The 23,575-nt window shown below is 45.1% G+C and overlaps 1 protein-coding gene across 4 annotated transcripts in view; it reads left to right on the top strand.

The window, feature by feature from the left end:
* Positions 1–23,575, top strand: part of ELMO1 (engulfment and cell motility 1) — a 2,216,232-nt gene that overhangs the window by 208,503 nt on the left and 1,984,154 nt on the right. For all 4 annotated transcript variants that reach the window (XM_069613266.1, XM_069613267.1, XM_069613265.1 and 1 more), the window contains exon 2: positions 22,757–22,836. The gene's annotated coding sequence lies outside the window, so the exon portion shown is untranslated. The remainder of the gene's footprint in view (positions 1–22,756; positions 22,837–23,575) is intronic.

Here is a 23,575-nt window from a genome sequence, read left to right as displayed (position 1 = left end):
CTACGTTTTAGCTCTTGCACCAGCAGGAGTGCACACTGCAATTAGGATATTCCCCCCTCCCACTTCACCATCCGTTCAGAGTGATCCACCAGAACCTCACTTGCCATGTTCTTATCGACTGAGAATTGTAATGAGAGCCATTCCACACCATGGCCCTCATTACAACCCAGGCGTTAAGGGGTTAACGGCGCCGTAAAAGGTGGCGGCGCCCTTAAACCCTTAATGCCTGATTACGGGGTCCCTTTGCGGGTGGCACTTTAAAGCCTGCTTTTAATAGGCGTTAAAAAACCAACCTGCAAAGGGACCTAGGAGCTAATTACGGCACCGTAATTTACGGTGCCGTAATTAGAGCCTTCCCCAGTCCCATTGAGCCCTATGGGGCAAAAATGGGAATGGGGAAGGGCCATGGTGGCATGGGGAATTACCACCCCGCCAACCTCGGAATGGGGCGGTAATTCCCCATTCCGCCATGGCGGAGTCGGTAAGTTACCGGCATGGACCAGGGTGCCATTAGCACCATGGTCCAACGCCTGGGTCGTAATGAGGGCCATGACTCAAGTTTTCGATCCCTACGCAGAGCTGACATTTTAAGCCAGGATGACACATCAGAGGGCACACTGCTGAAATGAGGAAAGTCCTTGTCTACATGGGTTTGCCTATGCAGAATGCATGTGTAATAGACATTTGTCTGTGAGTAGGATGACATATAATGTGTTTTTATATATAGGGCCTCATTACGACCCCGGCGCTAAACCATGGTGCTATTAGCACCATGGTCCATGCCGGAGTCCGCCATGGTGAATGGCGGAATTACCGCCCCATTCCAAGGTTGGCGGGGCGGTAATTCCCCATTCACCATGGGCCCTTCCCCATTCCCATTTTCCCATCAATGGGAATGGGGAAGGCACTAAGTACAGTGCCGCAAATTGCGGCACCGTACTTAGCACCAAGGTCCCTTTGCGGCACCCTACTTTAACGGTCCCGCAAAGGGAACTCGTATTAAGGTGTTAACGGTTTAACGGCGCCGACACCTTTTACGGCGCCGTTAAACCCTTAACGCCAGGGTCGTAATGAGGCCCATAATCTTTTATGCTAGATTCCACCAGCTTTTAAGCGTGCTACAGGATTTTTAAATCACAAAGTACAGGCTGGGTGCATGTCTGAGAGCAGCGATTTACTTATGTGCTATCAACCTGAACTAACTTCGCCAGGACATATCTTTTGCAGTCCTTAGTTGCCCCGAAGAGAAACAATGCACTATAGGAATTGTAGACTATTTAGACGTATGCACCACATACCAGCGACGCGTACTACACAAGTCCAAGACAGGAGATATGTTGGCCTGGTGACATGATCTGTTCAGGCTCCCTGTGAGTGAATGGCATGTACCCGAGTCTACATGACAATATTAGACAAGAGGGTGGGGCCAATCCAGGGTTATGGCTAAGGCATCAGTTAAGTCATGTTAATGTGAGCTGCAAGGTGGGGATTATTGGTGACCTGGGCCCATAGTCACACGTGAAGAATTTACAAAGGAATCAGTTGATGCCTTATTCTGGCGCTAACAACTCCATTGCTACTACCATGCTGAATAAAAAGAAAGTCACCAAAGTCACTGTGAAACGCTATTCTAGCTGTATAAGCGCCTTATAAATGCCCAATAAAATAAATAAATATTGATGTGATTCATCCAAAGTTCAGTTACATTTATTGATCAGTAAAAGATGCCACAACTGCCTAAACGTGTTTCAACCATTCAGGTCATCATCAGGGCATCGCTTTTAGAGAAGCCGACTCGTTTCTTCACAGCGGTCCAAAAGTACCACAAATAAAAGTTTAGACCTGCATCCACAATGGGCTCAAAACTGGTGTTTACGCAGGCCAATATTATATATTCCATGTGCAAGACATTAGCCCACTCCAGGTTTTAACCTTGCATTCTGGGAGTTGCAGTCCCGGATTTCCCCATTCTAAACCCAGGAACGTGAGTTGGATAGCCAGGACTGGCTGATTATTTCATACCTCGCATGAGTCAACCACGGATGTCTTTTAGGCTCAGTTTCACAATGGCATCCATCTTGTTATGCAGGACCTGTGAAAATGTGCAATTCAGCAAAAAGGGTGAGCATGTTCTTTTCACCACATCCAAGCAGTCAAAAGACGGACTAGTCTGCATTTTTAGGTTTAAAAGCTAGTTTATGCTGTGAAAGCATTCCCTTAAAGGGGGCGGGGGGGGGGTATGGGCAAACTGAAGGGCTTTGAAATGCTGATGGGGGTTCTTTACTTTGGGCCTGTATGACTTGGCGGCGCCTAAAGTACTATTTGTTGTGTCCTATTTCCATGGACATGTTTTGTTTACAGTTGTTGAGTTGTTGTTAGGTCCTTCCTCTCTGTTCATGAAGGAGTTGTGGCGTAGCCACGGAAAAGGAAGAGGCGGGGCTACCGCCTCGGACGCCAGTGCTAGCGCCGCGAATAAAGAAAGTGCATCGCAGTGCCCCGGCTCCCGCGTATTATTGATTGCCATAATTTCATGCCTGATTTAAATAGTCATAGCTTCCGAATACCTTAGGAAGCTAACACTGGCGACGAGGACGACTAACCCACGCCCACGAGCAGACAGCCCCAGCGTCGCGTGTGGGCCGCGTAGCATCGCCACTGCCTCCGGCGTTGCTGCACATCGTCGGCCCGCCCACGCCCACCCGCAGGGCATTCCAGCATCGCGAGGGGGCTGAGAAACAGTGCCGCTACCGCCGGCTCTGTAGACATCAGCTGGCAGATACAGCGTCACGTGGGGACCATCAAATAAAGCTGCTGCCTAGGCACGGCAGCCTTTTCAACCTGCCTGATTCAGCAGTGGCGGTGGAAGGGACCTCCCGCCATCTCGCATTCACACCAAGTGGGGAACTCTGCAGCCCAGCACCCAAGGGCCTCCTCCTGCTCATGGCGCCTCCATGCAGCCCAAGTCACCGCTAGCCCCTACGTTCAGTGGGCGAGGCCGTGCTGGTGCAAGAAGTGGCGTAGGACCCTCAACACACGCCACCCCAGTGAGTACAGTATCACAGCAGAGCAGCCCAGTCACATCCACCAACATGTCAAATGACAATATTGACAGTGGCCTACAGAGCCCCCAAGCCAGCTCCACTCCGAGGGCAGCCAGTAATGGAGAGGACACCTCCTCTGAATCTTTGCAGCTACAAGCAGTCCCTCACTTTGACATGACGGACACCAACAGCCTGGCACCCAGATGGGCTCGCTGGTTAAAGGAACTCCACATTTATATCGACGCCTCGGGCGTGCGAGAAGAACGCCGTTTGAGAGGCATTCTGCTTCACTCGCTGGGCCCTGTGGTGAGAGACATCGTGTTCGAAATGCCCGAGGACAACACTAACTCTTTTCAAGGCATAATTGACTCATTAAATGCATATTTTGCACCCTTACGGAACGTCGACTACGAGAGACACGTGTTCCACACAACGACGCAAGACAAAGATGAAACCATGGACAACTTCATCATGAGGCTGAGGAAAAGAGCCAAGTACTGCGACTTTGACAAATATTCTACGGAAGAGGCCCTAAAATCTCAAGCCATAGCAGGGTGCGGCTCTCCTGACTTTCGCAAAAAATTGCTACAAAAGAGCAGGACACTAGAAGAGATCCTTCAAATTGCAAGAGCTGATGCTGCACTAACCCTACAAACGGAATCTCTAGGCAACATTTCCATCACGCAATATGCCAAATCAGCCTCTCTCTGCCCCATCCGCACGCCTGTCAGCCCGTCGGACCAAAAGAAATGCTATCAATGTGGTTTCCGTTTTCCCCATGTAGGTCCATGCCCTGCGATTGGACATCAGTGTGACAAATGCGGGGGGGACGATCATTTCCAGTCCGTCTGCAAGAACATCAAATTCCTTCAAAACGCGGGAAGCAACAGAGAAGGCGGACGCTCTAGACGGGAAAGCCCGCGCAGAAACTCACATCGAGGCTCCACGCATGGAAGGAGGCGCTCTCACAGTTCATCCAAAGAACAAGCGCCCTCGTCGAGGAGGCGAGAAGAAAGGAGAGAGAGAGAAACGTCTACACACCGAGAGAGCAGACGCCACTCTCCACACCGCAGACCAAGACATAGGATCAGATACGTGGATGACTCGCCTCAGGACAGACAGATAATAAGGTCATCTTCATCCAGTGGAGAAAGAAAACGTGCATACGTACATGCCATTGGAAATGCCACAGCGACTGAATACAGTCCGACCCTACTACTCCAACTGAATGGCCAAGATCTAGAATTCCTGATAGACACAGGCGCCACTGTGAACGTCATCAATGACATAATATACAAATCGTTGGAAATCAAGAAAGACTTGAAGAAAGCCGACACGCTAATATACCCCTACGGATCCAACAGGCCGCTAGACTGTATCGGGATGTTCAACGCACGCTGCAGTTACAAGGAGCAGAGCCAGAAAGTAAAGATATATGTAATCAAAGGTGAAGTTCCGGGAGGAAGCATCCTGAGTTTCCGCACAGCGATACAAATGGGCCTCATCAGCATCATGTATCAGATCATGTCTGCATACACGTCCGGCGCCAAAGACATGATACAAAAGATATTCCCGTCACTCTTTAAAGGACTAGGGTGTTTAAAGGACAAACAAATCAAGCTGCACATTAATCAGCAAGTAAAACCCATCGCTCAACACTATCGGGGCATTCCCCTCAACATACAACGGCAAGTTGAAGATGAGATTCACTCACTACTCCAACAAGGCATAATCGAACCAGCGTCGGGCCCGACTCCATGGGTTTCACCAATAGTACCGGTACCCAAGAAAGATGGCACCTCCAAAATACGCATCTGCGTAGACATGCGTGCCCCAAATGTAGCCATTGAAAGAGAGCGACATCTGGCTCCACGCATGACTGACATGATACACCTTCTACATGGGGCCACCGTCTTTTCGAAGCTTGATCTAAACAAGGGCTACCACCAACTTGAACTTCACCCGTCTTCTCGATACATAACCACCTTCTCAACCCATCTAGGACTCTTCAGATACAAGAGACTAAGCTTCGGTGTATCATCTGCAGCCGAGATCTTTCAGAATGAGATACATCAGATAATCAAGCACATCCCGCACTGTTTGAATTACAGCGATGACATTCTTATCTTCGGCACCTCCCAAGAAAGCCACGATGACACGCTACGAAGGGTCTGCATGGCGCTAGAAAACGCCAACCTCACGCTCAACCCGGAAAAGTGTGAGATCAACAAGACCACCCTGAAATTCTTTGGCCACATCTTTTCAAACAAGGGCATGCGCCCAGACCCTGAAAAAGTGCAAACCCTGGTGGATGCCCCCACTCCCACCTCATCATCCGGCATACGATCATTTCTGGGCATGGCCAGTTATTGCACGAGGTACATTCAAGACTTTGCGTCTGTGAGCACCCCGCTAAGAGTCCTCACCGGGAAGGACCAGGTATTTGAGTGGACAACAGAATGCGAAGTGGCATTCCAGGAAATCAAAAGGCGCATATCCTCAGCGTCATGCATGGCCTATTACGACCCTAACTATGACACGGAACTCACCGTGGACGCCAGTCCCGTAGGTTTGGGGGCCATTCTAGCTCAATCCAGACCGGGAGCGCCACCCAATGCACCCAAGCGCATAGTAGCCTACGCCAGTCGGAGTCTATCAAAGGCAGAGTGCGCATACTCGCAACCCGAAAAGGAGAGTCTCGCCGTTGTATGGGCGTGTGAGCACTACCACCTCTTCCTATATGGCCGCCCATTCACGGTTGTGACCGATCACCAAGCGCTAACAACGATATATGGCAAACCCACGGCCAAAATGCCACCCCGAATCGCCAGATGGGGTCTACGCTTACAGGAATATTCCTTCAAGATCATACATCGCCCGGGAAAAGAAAACAACCCAGCTGACTTTCTCTCCAGATACCCACTACCAGCTCAAGTAGAACGACAATCCATGAAAGCAAACCAATACCTTAACTTTCTAGTCAATAATGCACTCCCCAAGCACGTCTCCGTTGCTCAACTTGTGGAAGCCACATCTACAGACAAGATGATGCCCATCATTAAAGAGTGTCTGCGAAAGGACCGGTGGCATGTCAAAGAACTGACCGAAACAGAACAGGCTCAACTCCGTGTTTTCAAACTGATACGACACACATTATCCGTGTCCCCGGAAGGTTTGCTGCTCAAAGAGAACCGAATTTTAATACCCTCCAGCCTGCAGAAACAAATACTGGACATAGCTCACGCCGGTCACCGCGGAATAGTGTCCACCAAGAGACAATTGAGAACAAAGGTCTGGTTCCCCAAACTGGACGAACAAGTAGAACAGATCCTTGGCAAGTGCCTCACCTGCCAAGCGGTGGGTCCCCGAACATTCCCGGCACCCCTACAACCGTCAGAGATGCCTCCGCAAGTGTGGGACCGAGTGGCTGTAGACATGTTTGGACCCCTGGCAAACGGGAAATACGTGCTGGTAATTGTAGATGAAATGTCACGATTCCCGGAGGTGCATCTCATTCACTCAACAAGTGCCCAAGCGGTCATACCCGCCCTGGACAAGACGTTTGCTGACTACGGTATTCCATCGATAGTTAAGTCAGACAATGGCCCCCCATTCAGTGGGCATGACTTCGCAATGTTCGCGGAACACCTTGGTTTCCAGCATAGAACAATCACACCGCTGTGGCCGCAAGCGAACGGAATGGCTGAAAAATTCATGAGCTCTCTTAAGAGAACCCTCCAAATATGTTCCATCACAAATCGGTCATTCATGCAGGCCATTTGCACCCTCCTACGTGAATACCGGAACACTCCACATAGCACCACAGGGGTGTGTCCGTCCACGTTAATGTTCGGGCGCATCATACGAACACAACTGCCCCACAATCCTCATGCCCGTCCGTCGCCAACGGCCATTGGTGACGCCATCAAAAGAGACACGCGGAGCAAAGAACTCACAAAGACCTACACTGATCGAAAGAGACAGGCCAAGCCTTGTCACATTCAAGTGGGCGACGTAGTGTTGGTGAGGCAAGAACAAAACACCAAAGACACTCCGGCATTCAGGCCTGAACCATTAAAAGTGACGCACGTAAATGGCTCCATGATAACAGCAGCCAGCCCCACAGGGACCATTACGAGAAACTCGTCATTTTTCAAGAACTTTGAGGGACACTCTGAACCGATCACTGACCACTCGATGACTGACCAGGAATCCTCAGAAGTGGAGTCAGAGTATCAGATCGAAGTGCGAGACGCGGACGACAGCGACAGCGACACACCAGTGCGGTGGGAGAAGACACCACGGAAAAGCCCATCCAAAAGGACTATTCGCCGACCCCCCCGGTGGATAGAAGAAATGTAAGAACGTGAGCTCCTCATTTAAGTGGGGGGGAGATGTTGTGTCCTATTTCCATGGACATGTTTTGTTTACAGTTGTTGAGTTGTTGTTAGGTCCTTCCTCTCTGTTCATGAAGGAGTTGTGGCGTAGCCACGGAAAAGGAAGAGGCGGGGCTACCGCCTCGGACGCCAGTGCTGGCGCCGCGAATAAAGAAAGTGCATCGCAGTGCCCCGGCTCCCGCATATTATTGATTGCCATAATTTCATGCCTGATTTAAATAGTCATAGCTTCCGAATACCTTAGGAAGCTAACACTATTACTTCCAGTAACCCTTCCTGGACACAGTACTTACTTGTGCGGCACCAACCTCCATGACAGTAACGTTTTCAAACGGAGCCCCTCCCTTCCCCTTTTCTCTGGTGGCACAGGCAGAGCTGCAATACTTTACAATCACTCCCCAGCATCGCTGCCTGCAACACTTTTAGAGTAACCTTGTCCCTTGGTAAAGTATTATCCCCACCGATAACCTGGGCGTCAGCCTCAGTTGCTTGGGAGCAGTATTTGAATTGCCTGTAGAGTCTCTGCAGTCCCGGGTGTTCGTGTTGAGCCCTTGCTGGTTGGTGCACGTGGGAGCGTTGCCGATTCTGTTGACTTCACCATTTCCTTTCGAGTGGTGCAAGCCCGTTTCCCTTTTCAGAGCAGGCTAGAAAGAGAGCAAGGGGGTGCCTGCCGCGCGTGCAGTCTTCGCCCTGGTAAGTCACCACCATTTCGGAACCGCGTTCAGGAAGGGACTCCTTCTAAGCCATGTGAGTTACGGCCTTAGCTACGGCCCTCTTCCGCTCTTCAGGGGATGGAGTGGGTCACGCAGATAGCATGTGGGACCGTTAGATAGTCGCAATCTCTCGGCTCACGCGCAGTCTGGCAGGATTTCCTGAACACTGCATGGCCTGCTTTCTCAAACAAATCTTCCCCTCGGCTTCTGTCACACTGAAGCATTTGAACTTTCGGCTCTCCACAAGACTACACAGGGCGGGGTGCCAGTGTGTTTTGTGCCCCGGTGTGCGAGCGAATTACTCTAGTCAACTCTATTGCAGCAGGTAGGCTGGCAGGGACGGATATGGCGAGGTAAATGTGGTTTAACAAACAAGGGGCGTAAGTAAAGTTGCCTTCTGTGTTGATCGAGTAAAAGGAAAGCACAGGGGGCAGATAACGACACAACTCTGCAGGTTTGGTTCTTATTGTTTCGTTTTGCGATCTTGGAGAGTCTTTGGACCAAAGATTAAATATGCCATTTATTTTCCAAAAACACATTTTCATTTAAATGCCATAGCCCGTGTCTGTGGTTTTAATACGTGATTGATTCGCCATTTATACACAGCGCTCTACTATAGTGTTTTTTGCTTGTTTAAAACACCTTACAGATTTCCATAGCTTCAAACTGACTCGGTCATCGGGAACAATTTTGTGGCTTCTAGACAATAGCACTTTGCATGCTGGAACTTGTTGTTTTTTGTCTTTCATCTTATGCAAAGTTCTGTTGGCTAAAAAAAAAAATAACAGAACAGGATGACTTTGCTTTAGGTGACATCATGCCTGTTGGCAACCACTTTGATAAAAAAAAAAAGCTGGGCATGCTAATTAGATTTGCTACAATTTGTTCAAGAGATCCAAATAATTATTTACTTAGCTATACAATATGTGGGCACTTCCTCTGCGCGCTTCCAACATTTGACACCAGGAGCTCCTGATTTGCCTATGTATTTCTGGTCACTTCTCTGCATTTGCGCGCCTATGTCTGAGCTCCCGCGTGCCTTTGTGCGTCAACGTTGCTTGACGCTGGTCAAAGAGAGCGGGCTAGTCGCACCACCATCCACCTTTCAACAGAGGGGAGCTGACAGGAGCCGAGGAAGCATACGTCTGACATGACAATGGCTCGATGGTTGGTGCTCTACGATTGCTTTGAGACTTCCGCAGTCTTGACGCCTTTTTTCAATATCTGCAAGTTGACCTCTTCGTTTTCATCTTCATGCATGTTCGGGTCTTTGATCCCTTTCTCGCCGGTTCCACTGTGACCTGGCTGCCATTCAGATTCTTTGCTGTACTGTGCTTTCTGTCTCTGATACTGTATCCTACCTTTTAAATGGTCGCAATATTTGCATGCGTCGCCAGCCCATGCTTTCTGCTTGTATCGGATGGCAGCACTTTGATTTGGTACTGCTGTCTTTCTATACTAACTTGATTTTTTTTCTCTCCCACCCCCCAATCTTCTTACATTACGCAGACTGCAATTTGGTGCTGGTGACCTTTCTCGTTTTGTAGCTGTTTTTTTCATTTCATCTTTTGGAAGCTGACTTTTACGTTTATTATGTAATGAGTGGGCCTCTCGTTCTGAATATTCTGCAAGAACCAAAGCTCTTGTCAGCACCATCTTTGCATGTCCCTCTCCCCCGACTCACTCCTCCCCCTGATGGAGAACGGGACACATCCATGACAGAGTTTGGTGTTCACCTGTGTGCCACCACAGCTGGTGACTGAATGAATTCCTCTCACTGTCTGTTCACCCTGTCAGCAGTACTTTTCTTTTCAGCAACACTTTTCATTGACATTTGTAATCTTGTCCCAGACAGTGTATACGACCAGCCGTTTATTGCTCTTGGCACGCTCACTTATTTGTTGCCCCCCCATGTTACCCCCCCACACCACCCACTGCTCTAAAAACAGAAGGGAAAATAACTTGTGTGACGAAACTGTACTATTCATCCCTTCTCCCCATAGGGGAGCAACCCCCTTTGAGGCTAGGGAGGTGAGCCTGCTCAGCAAGACCCTCCCTAGGGGTCTGTGCCAGTGGGACCTCAATGGAACTTCCTGTCCAGAACACATTTTCTGCCTACATCGAAATAGGAAAGACTGTGGTTAACCCCATTTGGGGTTCACAGAATAACATTTCCTTAAACTCTTTGGCTTCAGGTAATGCTAATTCTCATCTGAACTCCACAGTCAAAGTAGCAACACCCCCGTTTTGTTTCAAATGGTGTATATAAAAACATGAGACTTTGTATCCTGGAGGAGCAGAGCCACGCTGAGCCGTGGAGCCAGCAGTAGTTTGGAGAGCGAACAAGTTGTTTGCAAGATGCCGAAGAGCTGGCGTCCACCATCTCGCCTGGTGGCACAGCCAAACAGACAGAAGCGGTGGTTGGCTTGGAGCCCAGTAACCGTTGCAGAGACCAGACTGCAGCAGAGATCCCAGAACTGTGAGCTCTACTTGAGGAGTGCCTTCGCTGCAGAGCTGAGCAGCAAAAGAGAAGCAAGAGCTCCCGACGAGGTAACGCTGTGGGGAGAGACGAACACTGAAGTTCAAGACTGGAAAAGCCACCAAGGTTAGGGGAGCCTGATAAACTTGAACAGAGAAAAGCAATGCTAGCAGAGGGCAATAGGGCTTCAGAGAGCCCTATGAAACCAAGAGACTTCCAAAGATGGGAAAGCCGCAAAGATTATAGGAGCCAGATAAACCTGAACAGAGATGAAGGAAGCCTATCGGAGTGCCATTGGTCTTCGTAGAGGCCTCAGAAACTGAGTGACTTCCAAGGCTGGGAAAGCTGCAAGAGTTATGGGAGCCAGGTAACCCCCAAATAGAGATAAAACTAATTTATCAGAGGGCCATTGGACTTTGGAGAGCCCTGAGATACAGTTCAAACTGGAGAAAGATAATCTAGAGGGTTCCAGCTGTTAAGTACCGAATCTGAGCATTGCCAACTGCAAGTCAGAAAACTTTGGTACGAAGCAAACCTTTCTTCCAGAAAAGAAGGAACTGGATGGAAACAAGGTTTGGCATACAAACTTACAGAGAGGTTGAGAACTGTATTGCAAACAATTTGTGAACATTTAAACATCCTGAGAAAAGACCTAAGGGATTGAGCCGGGCAAAAGCCTAGGACATAGGCAAGTGCTCCAGCCTCCCCCTTTCTTCTGTTTTTCTTAAGTGGTAGTTAGTTTATAGGATTAGGACTATGGACTATATTCTTTTGTTACTTTGATGAGCATCTTTAATTTTATTTGGTTAGGTAGGGAACTTCCTTCGTAGTAGTAGGGCAAGATAGGCCTTTTCATTTTATTTAAATAAAAATTGAATTAACCTGTCACAACTTAAAGTCCTTCTTCTGGTCCGCAACACTTGCCAAGCAGTATTTACTATACGTATTCCTTAATTTAAGCTCTGTGTATTTTTAGATGTTTATATATTTTAAGTGGTAGTGTATTCGTTTTTTTTTAAAATTTTCTTTTTATTGTGCTGAAAAAGCATCTCCTGATTTGAAGTATCTGCATTGTGTACAAACTATTGTCAAGTGCTCGGGTATATATTGTGTTAGTTAATATGTAAATGCACACTGGTCTCATTGAGGTAGGAACCGACGTTTTCCTAGTCTACTAACATGCTACCGATTCCTTCTTATCAGTGAGTAATTTCTCTATTTCAGTTAAAAATATTGATTAAAATGCTGTGGTATGTGGACTATCCTGATCTCTTTGCAGTCATGCTGCACATAGACATGTTTGTCTCCTCTTTGATTTCAAATGGGCACACAAATAGATCACTTTAATTTTTTTCATCCTTTTAAAAAAGATTTCCTCATGGTCGCTAGACCAGTGTGCACCCCTTTTCTCGACAGAACCATGAGACACTCGCTGGTAGTGGAAATGTCCCTGACCAGCTTGGAGTATTATTCCACCATCCCCATGAAGGCTTTTAGTTGCTCTATGTCCTTAAGGGAACAGAGCATTTTATGTTAGCAAGCTTTTATATTGAGCCAACTTACCACTGTAGTGATCTCAGAGTACCACTATGACCATGCTCTTGATCAAACTCTCCCTTGGGTGCACTCATGCCATTGAATGGAATTCCCTAAGTAGCCCAATTGTCCAAGTTGAAAATGGATGCCTCGTGGCTTCAGCCTCATGAACACTTTGCCAAAGGTGTCATGGTGCTCTGCTTCAGATCTCCCATTTAGCAAAATGTTATCTTCAAAGTACTTGACCCCTTGTATATCTTTCAGTCTGAGTGATACTAGTCTCTGAAGTACTGATGCTGCGGAGCATGTAACACATACAACTCACTGAATCACTCAAAATGGTCTTATGAAATAAGTCAAGTACTGTAACCTCAGGTACAGCTTCCCTTGATGGTAAGCCATCCCCATGTCCAGGTTGGTAAACCGTTGACACGCCAGCTCAGTGATATTCTTACAGATGACATCCTGTTTCAGACTCCTCAGGTTGACGCAGAACCTTAATGTGTGTGTATTTGGCATTCCAAATGACTACAGTGGGGCTCACCCATTCGGTTGCTGTCATTGGTACAGTGGCTTTGTCATTAAACTGTTAATGTAGTGCCTCCTCCAGCTCATCGCTTGCTGTGACTTGCGGGGCATGCTCCCTCCTTGGCACTGGCCTCCTGGACATACACGTTGAGGGTTCCAGTTGCTACTTTGTGTCTTTCTTTGAAGCCCTATCCTGGCAATCATTACTTGTTCATTTGCATTTGGGTCATGTTTGATATTTTTTTTTTTTTGCCTTCCTTGGCACCCCAATAATGGGCTCTTCTTTTTCACAGTGAGCCATTTTCATTTGATTTGTATCATCTTTAAACTGAAATGGATGGTCAATCCAGCTCCAGAGTTGGCAAGCATTTTTGAATCTCTCACTTCCAACCAACACTTCACAGTGCAGTTTCGTACTTAAGCAGGTGAATTGCTGCTGCTCAGCACATCGATCCATATTGCATTTTGGGCTTGTGGATTTGTTAGAACTGTCAACACTTTATTCCCTATCTGTTCAGAGTTAGACGTTTCGGCTTTTGTACGCTTTAACAAAGTGTCCCAGTTTGCTGCGTTTGCAACAGGCCTGGTTTCTTGCCAGGCATGCCGATTCACTCGCAATGTCTCCCTGGTTCCTGCAGCTGTAGTGCACACTGCCTACCAGGTTGTAATTTCTATGCTTTTTTAGGCTTCATTCTCTGGTCTCGTAGCGTCCTGCTGCACACTTCTCTGCTTGTTACTGGTGGAGTTTCTAGCTTTGCTTGGTCCTCTGTGCTTTTGTGTGGTCCTGTTTCCTTGATACTGTGTGCAGTGGCTACGGGCTATCCAGGTAATCATCTTCACTTTGTATCTGTGTCTCTTTGCTGGTTGCTCCAACAGCCCACTGATATCACGTCTCTTTAAATAGTCTCTGTGTTGCCTCTGAAGATTCATGAGACCTCTAACTCCCTGAGATTTGTCAGGAGTTTATTCCTCGTTTCCCCTGCTCCTTGCCTAATGATGTAGAACTTCAGGTGATGTTTTATCACATTCCTGTTGGTCTTGGATGGTCTTCCCGCCTCGACACTCATCAACTGGGAATGTGTTGAATTGTCATTGTCCTTCAGTGCCTTTCGTCACAGAGAGTGGACTAAATGCAAGTCAAACGTGGCGTTCCTTCTGGAAGTGTAAGATATGTTACTACATATATATCTCGTTCATACTGTACTGCTCCCGCTAACATGCCCATTCATTCATTCCCATGTACATGGTTAGCGACCTAGTATTTAATGCATGGTATACATGACATTTTTATGACAAATAGATCTTACATTTATATATCTTTCAGAAGCAAAAAAGAATACACATAGATCAAATATACCTAGTCCCAGAACAGATATCAGACCCTCCATGATTTTGTGGCATGAAATGTCAAATTTTGCAGCACAAACCTTTATTTATGGCGACATTTTTGCAGCACAATTTTATTGACTGGAGGGTGCAAGATTGGTACATTGCAGGAAAGGGGCTGTGTGCAAGTCTCCAAGAGAGCCACGGTGTCATTCTATATATCTTTTGTATCAATTTAATAGGAAGAGTCCTAGAAGTGTCTGGGTTGGCAGAACAGTGTTTGTTTTGGCTACGTGTTTTGGTTTAATGTGCATGCCTATTTAATATTGTTAACTGTATTAATTATTAGCAGTTCTAATGCTGAAAATATTCCCCTTCTATGTTCTCAAATCCCCCAAACAGCCACATACCTCTCACCCAACACCTCACACGTCTCACCAATTCCCCATCACCACTATTTTCGAACCTCACTGTCAAACACATACTCGCATGCTCCGTCACACTGCTAAATCACAATTTGCACACTCCGGTCCCTGCCAAATTTCAAATCATACTCACACCTTACGCTCCCCAATTCCTCCTGCAGTATACAGTCCTTCATTCTTGTGTGCTACTTCTTGCATCCTTTCTCCCATTCTATCGTTCTCTTCCCTCATCCTCGCACTGTTCCCTCATCCTTTCTCCCAATCTGCAGCTTACTGCCTCTTTCCGGCAAACCCCTCTCTGCTTTTGGCCCACTACTACCCCTGAACCCACGCTCCTTCCACTTTCTGTACCTCTGCTCCCTCTCTGATTTCTGGCCCACGACATCCGCTCTGTGCTCTTGCCCACCGCTTCCCCCTCTGACCCACTGTTCTCCCTCTGATCTGCCTTTTGCTTTCTTGCCTACCACTCCACAGCTCACTCATCACTCAGTCTCTCTCCTTTCTCACATGTTGTGACCATTTTAACATTTTTTAAAACTTTAGATTTTGGCCCAGATCCTCAAAAAATGGGCCATCTAAAAATAGAGCAGAGGATGTGCTATTTTTAGATAACCTATTTTTGGTAATGAGCAGGCCACCATATTCTCAAAGGTGACCAGCGTATTTCCACAGGGCTGAGCTATAGCGAAAATGATGCGCTGGCCAGCTGCCTTGAATACGTTTGTGTTGGAAGCGCTCTCCTGACAATGGTCTACAGGCTCCCCATGCATTTCCCTGTGACTGGCTTTAACGGTCCTGCCACTGTAACATGTGAGCCAAAAAATGGGGAACATAAATGCAAGTGAGACAGCAGCTGTCACACTTAAAAAATCGCTTTAAAAAAAAGTATTGCATGTGTCAGTAGGGTCAGTAAAGACCCTGTACTGCAGTGGCACCCCTCATGCACTTATTCAAAGTGGCCGCATAGGGTTGCCTACAATTTCTGCACATTTAAAAGCGCATCTTGTTTGTCAATTTGGGATGCACTTTTAAATACACAGAAACGCCCCCTGATTTGCACAATGGGGTGAAAAAGCACATCTGAATGGGCGCATATAAGAAGCATCCATTCAGATGTCCTTTGTGAATTGGACTGCTCTCCTTTTTTTCCCACAAGTTATGAGATGTGCTTGCGAATTTCATTTCTTGAGTAAAAAAAAGAAGTTGAGAAACTGGCCCCTGTGTTCTACAAAAACCGCAATGTTTGCCGTTTTTTATAAAAAACTGCAGTTTTTCGCTGCATTTTGCAGGATCGGAAAATCGCTATAAGCTGGAGGGTCTGAAATATACTAAAGATCAAATCCACAAAATGTGCATTGCACGAGTGATAAACCTGCTTTCTAATTTTCCCAAGACATTCCACAATTATCATCCAGCAATAAATACAGATAATCAAAATCATCAACAGTCAATGATATCAACAACAGATGAATAGAAACATCTTTTAATGTATGTAAAGACATGTATGCTGCATTGAAAACTCACATCACACCGTTTTAGTTTGTGGTAGTAAAAAGAGACATGCGTTTTAAAAAGAAACCAATTATATCGAACCTAGGGTTCTGTTTAAGCAACCTATGCATGTAAGTCCTATGCCGGATAAAAGAAAGAAAGCTCATAATAAAAACTAATTAATATGTGTATCTAAAATGCCAAAAAAGGAGGCAGCAAATTAAATAATTATATTCCCTGCAAATGAAATGGATAACTTACAAAAGGGCTTACGAGGGTTCCTGAGCCTCCGTCAGCAACAGGGCAGATGGAGATCCTCTCCTTTATTACGCCGGAATTAGGACATGTTTCTCACAGACGATTCCCAGAACAGATCGGATGCGCTAAGTGGGAACTATTATCATGGTTAGATAAAAATCTTTAAAACTCAGTTTTAAGGGGAAGACCAAGAGGTAGAAATGAGATCAAGGATGGTCTCCCTAGGAGATGTCCTTATTCAAATAGGCTGCTTGATGTCCTAAAATGAAAAAAACGGTCATACTGATTGGTCAGTAACCAATGCTTTTTGGTTCTGGGTATTCAATGAATGGGCATAGTACAACTAGCATCTATAAATAAGCCTGCAGTTTTTAAGCAGTCACACAATGTCAAATTAACCCTATATGACTACTTTGTAGAGGTTCTCCTTGGATAAATAGGGACAAGAAATTGCCCATATTACACATAACTCTGTTGGAAGAGTTGTTCAGGGCCATCAACATTATAGTCCTAATCAAGTGGCATAGCTGATACCCCAAACAAAGCGAAAGGTTCCCCGCCAGGTTGCCATGTAAACGTTCATTAGAAAAATAGTCACCATGTAGGAATGAAGAAGTTGGGTGCTGAGTAACAAGCTTCGCAGAAGAGGCTGCATGGATATATGCTGGGCACCTACCTCAGATTAAAGATAAATGCAGGAAAGGATCAAGATGCTCGAGGCAGGAGTGTCTGTGCGGGGACACTGTCGTGGGCATTATTTCAAAGCTGCTTATAGATACGTATGAACGATGGCGTCCATGAGTATGGCGTGCTGGTATTACGCAACATGGTGAGATTGCATTGCTTCCATACATTTGATTCTACTTGTATGTACATTTTAAAACACATCCTTATATGTTGTAAAAAATATTTCATTAATCTCTTTAGCACCTATTAAGATGGATTTCTGAACTTTGACCTGGTGGCCAGAGGTTCAGAAGGCCAGCCTAGTTTCTTGGAACAGGGAAACCTTCTGGACAAGCCAGACCAATCAAGGTAGCATTGGTGGCGGGCAGGTATCAGGAGGGGTGAGGGTGACTGAAAGACCTCAATGAGTACAGAGAGCAAAGGACACTTACAAATCACTCCCAGTCAGGTGTATATACATTAGAAATTAAAAGAAAACATTTATTTCAAGGCCTTTGAGTTTCAACACACAAATCAAATCACAGTAATACTTTTAAGCCAACACAATCATATATAAATACATCTATACAAGACCAACGGGGTCTAAAGGGTTAATGCACGAAATGGGTCCACAACCTAAAAGAGGAAGGAAACAGGCAGTGCAAAAAGTCTTTAGTCCCTTCTGCATCAAACACACTCCTAAGAGGCAGTCAATACCTAAGAAAAGTGGAGCCTAATGCTCAAATGTACTTGAAAGGCTTGCGCATGCGGTAATGCAGATGCGCAAAACGGGGTCTCTTCAAGGGGCTGTAGCAGCTCAGGAAGGTGGATGAGGCGATGAAGAATAGGTTCCCACTATTCTAGGAGGGTCTCCACTTGACGGCAGAGTCGATTCCAAGAGTTGGGAATAGTTTGCACTAGCAGTGGAAAGGTGAAGGGCCCTCAGGGGGGCCACTCGTGCGTACAAAATGGATGGAGGCGCTAGCGGCCACCGGTTAGGGTTACGATTACTCACTGACCCCCCGGCGCACTCCGGACCAAACTTCGGCAGTCGAGTCCACTTCGGTTGCAGGTTCAAGTGCAGCAATTTGGCGGTTCTGCGGCTTTCAGCCACAAAGATACAGCGATTCCCAAATGTGACACTGGTGATTTCTCCGCTCTTGGTGGATGGATCAGGCCAGTTTCACTGCAGCAGGCTTCAGAGCAAGAGGGGCACAAATGCAGTGCTCTTGCAAAGTTCGTCACCACGGCTGAGTGACATGGTAACCGCATATACTCTGGTTCGGGCACACTCACTTTACTACAGACCTGGGAACGACAAGTGTACGAAATTCGGTGTGAGAGTGGCGTGAACACAGAGCTAACGACGTACTAAGTTTCGAGGGCCTCGAAACAGCAGCGGTATCAGGGCAAAAGAGTCTGTGTAAGTTGGTCAGCCCACTGGTTGGCCCAGGGACACTTCCGATAAGGCTTACTTGCAGGGTTTGATGAAGCTGCCGAGAATAGTTGGTCCCACTATTCCAATGGGTCGAAGCATCTTCGCAGACCTTCTAGACGACCAGATGCAGAGGGGTCCCACAGGACGACAGCGGGCTCAGGGTGCCAAACCTTCCAGCGGGTCACCAGCGGTTCCTCGACTGAGCTTCTTAGTTTCAGGATACTTGGACCCTATCCTTTGTTCAGTGAGAACTCCACACATCGACATGGTATAGGTGTTTGGGCCTTCTCTTATCCAGAATCTCCTTCACGCCAAAATGAAGAGGACCGAATGGGAGGTCTGCTCACATAAAGGCATACCATACGTGGACCAATCATGGACCACAGTGGTCCCAGGCATTAACAGCACTCCAGACACTCTGGCACCCAGGATGTGTATTTGGGACAGACACCCCAGCCCACATCCTGGAGGCACACACACACAAGGCATGCAGAAGCCCGCAAAAGCTTGGCGTTTCGCGGGAGAATGCATGCCCAATTAAGGACTGACCCGGGTCGGCTCGGAAGGTGAAGGGGCAAGATGGCCAAAGGACAGGACAAAGAACCTTTTGGCATGGCCATTTTGGAGCCAGGACATCTATTCGTGCCAAACACGGTAATCATGGTTTACCTGGCAGGAAAGGGTTAAAAATACACTAAATGATAAGCTGCCACCAGCCCTGTCCAAGGCTTATCTGCAATTCTCCCAAAAAATCCTTTGAGAGTATCTAGGGCCTTTGGAAATGACTAGACCCAAGTGCACTGTACTGTAAGGTACTACGTACACTTGTTACATGTTGCAGAAAAGTTGCAACATTGGAAAGGACTAAGGGAAACACAGTCTCCCAGTACTGACTGTCTTAAGGGCATGTCAGTTTCCCCATAAAATGTGAGCAAAAAGCCCAGAGGAGTGCAGCAGAAGGCTAGGCTCCTCTGGCAAAGTCAGACTATGGTGTTTAACATCAGCAAAAAGTTGGGGGTGGGGGGTACACAACTGGAGGGAAAATTACACATGATATGGAAATCTTTCCTAACAGCACCTAGTTCCCAAAGCAGGTAGTTTTAAAGTCCTTTTTGCCTACACTGCTTCTAAAATAATTGCAGAGACAGAGGAGTAGGTTTTTTTTATTTTGGTTTTGGGTTTTATATAGAGTGAGACTAGCTCAGAAGTAATGGAGTACTGTACATATCACTGAGGGCAACATATGAGTTAAGGACGGGGTGTTTGGCACAGGATGTTTCTGCCATGGGATTGGGATGTGATGCTGGAACACAAGGATCCTTGGTGGAACCGCGATGCATCACAATGTTGTGTGATGATGTCACTACACAGTACCCTGTGTGACGTGGTTCAGTTAGTGCCCATATAACATTTTAAGCATATTTGCTGTGGTGCAAGTGCCATTACCAAGTACATTCCAAAGACTCATTCATCCATGTAGGATTATTACGCTATCATTTTGAAGGGCAAGATGGAGGCTGGAATTATTGTGACATGGAAAAAGTTATGGAATCATTGCATTAAGAAAACCAAACCGATTATCACCTCGGAACTGGGATTCACATCAGTGGGAACATTAAAAAGACCAGGAGTGGGAACTTTTATCTAAAAATTGGGTGGTGAAGAGAAAAACCCTGAGATGATGCTGTCAAATTACGTCAGTCTACTAGATCCAGAGATGATACCAAGGGCCCAGAAAGAATGGACAACTGAGAGTCTAAGATTCTTTATGGATATTGGACTTGATGTAAGACATCCTCTTAATGTGGCACTGGCATATAGAGAAATTAAAATTAAAACTTATATATGGGATCCAAAGGAAAGAATGGAGACTGTCACTTTATATACGCACCAGGGCTTTCCTATAAATGCCCCGATCAGATACCTAATGAAAATGTAGAATTGGAAGGTTAGATGATTTGTTATGAAGCGCCGTTTGGATGATTTGTTATGAAGCGCCGTTTGGGTTTGCTCCAAACTTTGTGAACAACAGGGGCTTAGAATAAGATACCCTACGAAAAGAGAGAGTGCATAGTATGCAACAAAATGATGAAAAAAAACAAGACATTTAATGACTAGCTGCCAGAAACTAGAAAACACATATATAAAAGGCTACGACACACTAAAATAAGCTTTTAAATATTGGAAACCGGACCAGATGTGGGGACTACTATTGTCTGGCGACAGCATTGTTTTGAATGGAACTATGTATTATATTTGGATGGGGATTATTAAGAAAATTAAATAACAGAACTATTTGTAAAGAAAGATAAAATAGGAAAATGTTTAAGGGTTTTTATATTATATAGAAATACAACTTTTAAGTAAGTAAGTTTATTGAATATACATTTAGCAAAAGCTTTGTATACCATTTGAACACATATTTAATACATAAATGATAAAACTACATAGATAAAAATGTCTCGATTTCATCTCATTAACAACATTTAAATCATTTTACACTAGTGCAGTTATGTTAAACATTTAAAAATCTCAACGAAATGCATATAAAATCTGACAATGAAGTAAATAAGATTAGTATCATCACCCTGTAAAAATTTCAACCATAAACAAGGAATATCTATTTCCGTTGTAGTATTATTGTAAGACTTAAGGTATTTCATATGAAGATAATGCAGACTTTCACATTCAATAATTAGGTGGACCAATGTTTCTTCTAAGAGATTTCCACAAAGTCTGCAAAATTTATGATTGTAAACCAGCTTGTTCATCCAACTTGTTGGTGATAGTGCAACTGATACGTTAAATTTTAGATGGAGGTATACCCTGTATATGTTTGGGTTTGGGTATGCAAGGAAGTATTTCGGAATAGATTTACAAGCTTTTCTATACCGACAATATTCAGTGGCCGATGACAAAGTCTCTAGATGAAGGATGTTTTCAAGAAAGGCAGATATAACCTTTTACTGTTTAGATTATTTTGATAACTGCGTGAGTAAGATATTAATTGATGCTGTATGAAATGTTTTTCTTTTAAAGAGATCAATGGCTCTTAGTTTTAAAAGGTTTGTTGTTTTTAAACAAAGCAGTTTAATAAAAAAAATATAAAAAAAGAAATGATGAAAACCAAAACAAGGATACTTTAGACTAAGGGAGCTCCTTTTCTGCAATATTTGAAAACCAATCTGCGTAATGAAAGCTATAATATACATGCATGGCAGGCCACTAAAGCTGGAATAAGGACCAGACCACAGTTTCCTACTATTTATGTTTCTGGTGATCTACACATCTTCAGTTTAAACCATAGGCAACAATTTGCCATGATTTTGCTGTCTATCAGGTGATGTCACAAAAATGTCATATTAGATACATTATGAGTTTCCTGTCCTACAGAAAGTTGACGGCAAAATCGAATTGGCCTAATTTGCGATGGTCTTTCCCTTAAAGGGCTATGATACCTCTGCTAGTTCAGTTTTGGTTGCATATCCTCATTTGATTGGATAAAATTCAACAGTATTCCGGTACGAAAACCTGAGCGCAATAGGGAACCTGGACAAGAGTGCGCTTATACTGTGAGTTGTGCCATGTGGAACGCCATCTGCATTGCAAGCAGCCTTCACTGCTTTTCATTAATATAATGAGACTTTGTACTTGAAATGACTTGGTTACCTCTCTGAGTGTCCATTGACTGGCGGAATACTTTCTTACTCGCATCTTTGACCCATCCTGCTTTGGGACCGCCACGGGCACTCCTCAGAGCAGCTTCATTTAGCAAAAGCAACGCCACTTATGCTAAATAAAGAGTCTGAGTCTCTGACTTTGTCACAACTCACCGCAGATCACATCACATGTGACATCAATGTATTGAAATATATCATTAATTACTGACGATTCTATATGTGATCAAAATGTATTGATACATGTAATCTAAAATGGTTAATTAAGTGCAGCCCTGAAGACGACCTCAGAAGGTCGAAACACATGTCGGCAGGTACACATTTAATCATCTATTGTTCATATAACTGGGCAGATAAATGCCAATATTTTCAACCAACAAGCTGCTATATTGAGTTTAATGTTGGGTTAACAGCTTGTGTTTTACCAACAGTGTTCTTATTTTTGGTTCCTACCTAACCTGGTGAAATCCTTGTTTGACTAACAACTTGTGTTAGAGCAATGGTCTTCTCATTATATGCCTCATATTAGAGTGTAATCCTTGTGTTGCCTTTTGATCCAGTGTGTTCTTTGTGCTATCCTTTGTTTCATTTCATATTATTCTTCTAATAAATTTAAGCCACACAGGGACAAAAACATGCAACCAGCGTTGCCTTTCCTCTCTTCCTAAACAATATCACTCATTGGGAGAGCGCAGCTAGCAGAGGTTAGCTTGTTTTTGTATTCTGATACGCCCTATGGCTTTTGCTAAATGCTTATTCTTCTTTCTTTGGTTGATTGCAGGATTTCTGCCTTGGTTGTCCAGGAGCGCTATTAGAAAGCACATCGGGAGAGGCTGACCTTTTGGGAGCTTCATTGATGCAGTAAGTGAGTTTTTGATGTTCTTTTGTACCAAGTGTCGATTGTGGGATCATTTTAACATTCTCGTTGGGTGGCATCCGCATCACCTGATCATCAAATCGTTTGCTTTACATATTGGACCAGTAGTACAGTTTATGCTTACCTGCATCAGCACTCATTTAAAATCATAATGAATATGAACTTTTCACTAGTTTAAGTACTCTGTAAGTGCATTTTTCAAACTTTGGTTTGTCTCTGTTTGCTGGCTTACTTCGCTTTGACACTATGTTTTGTTCATATGAAAGAACGCTATTTATGCATGGATAAAGCCGTGGAAATCCTTTTTCTTGTTGGCAGGCTACAGAACTATTGCATTTTCATTTTTCTCAGAGCTTTACTCATACACGATTTATATTAACATGGTGAAACATTGACCAATGGAGGTTCCAAAATTAGGCTAGTGAGGGCAAAGAGTAGTCATTTCAGATGTTAAATGCCAACTTGCATCTGAAAATGGTTAGAAAGTGCACTAAGACTACGGCACAATATAGTATGTTGAATCTGCCACATGCTTTGAGTGCTAACTTGGACCTATTGAAAAGAAAATCATCTAAACATGTATTTACTGTTTATATTTCCCCCACTGCAAGATGGTCACCCTATTTGTCCTGGAAAATACTAATGTTCATTTTCCCCCTCTAAGTACAGTTCCATATAGAAATCTGCAATATACATTGGACCACTGTGATTGGTTGGATTTGC

This window comes from Ambystoma mexicanum, chromosome 5p (genome assembly GCF_040938575.1).
Source record: "Ambystoma mexicanum isolate Mex_15411 chromosome 5p, UKY_AmexF1_1, whole genome shotgun sequence".
Lineage (NCBI taxonomy): Eukaryota > Metazoa > Chordata > Amphibia > Caudata > Ambystomatidae > Ambystoma > Ambystoma mexicanum.
This window is presented reverse-complemented; position numbering and strand designations above follow the sequence as displayed.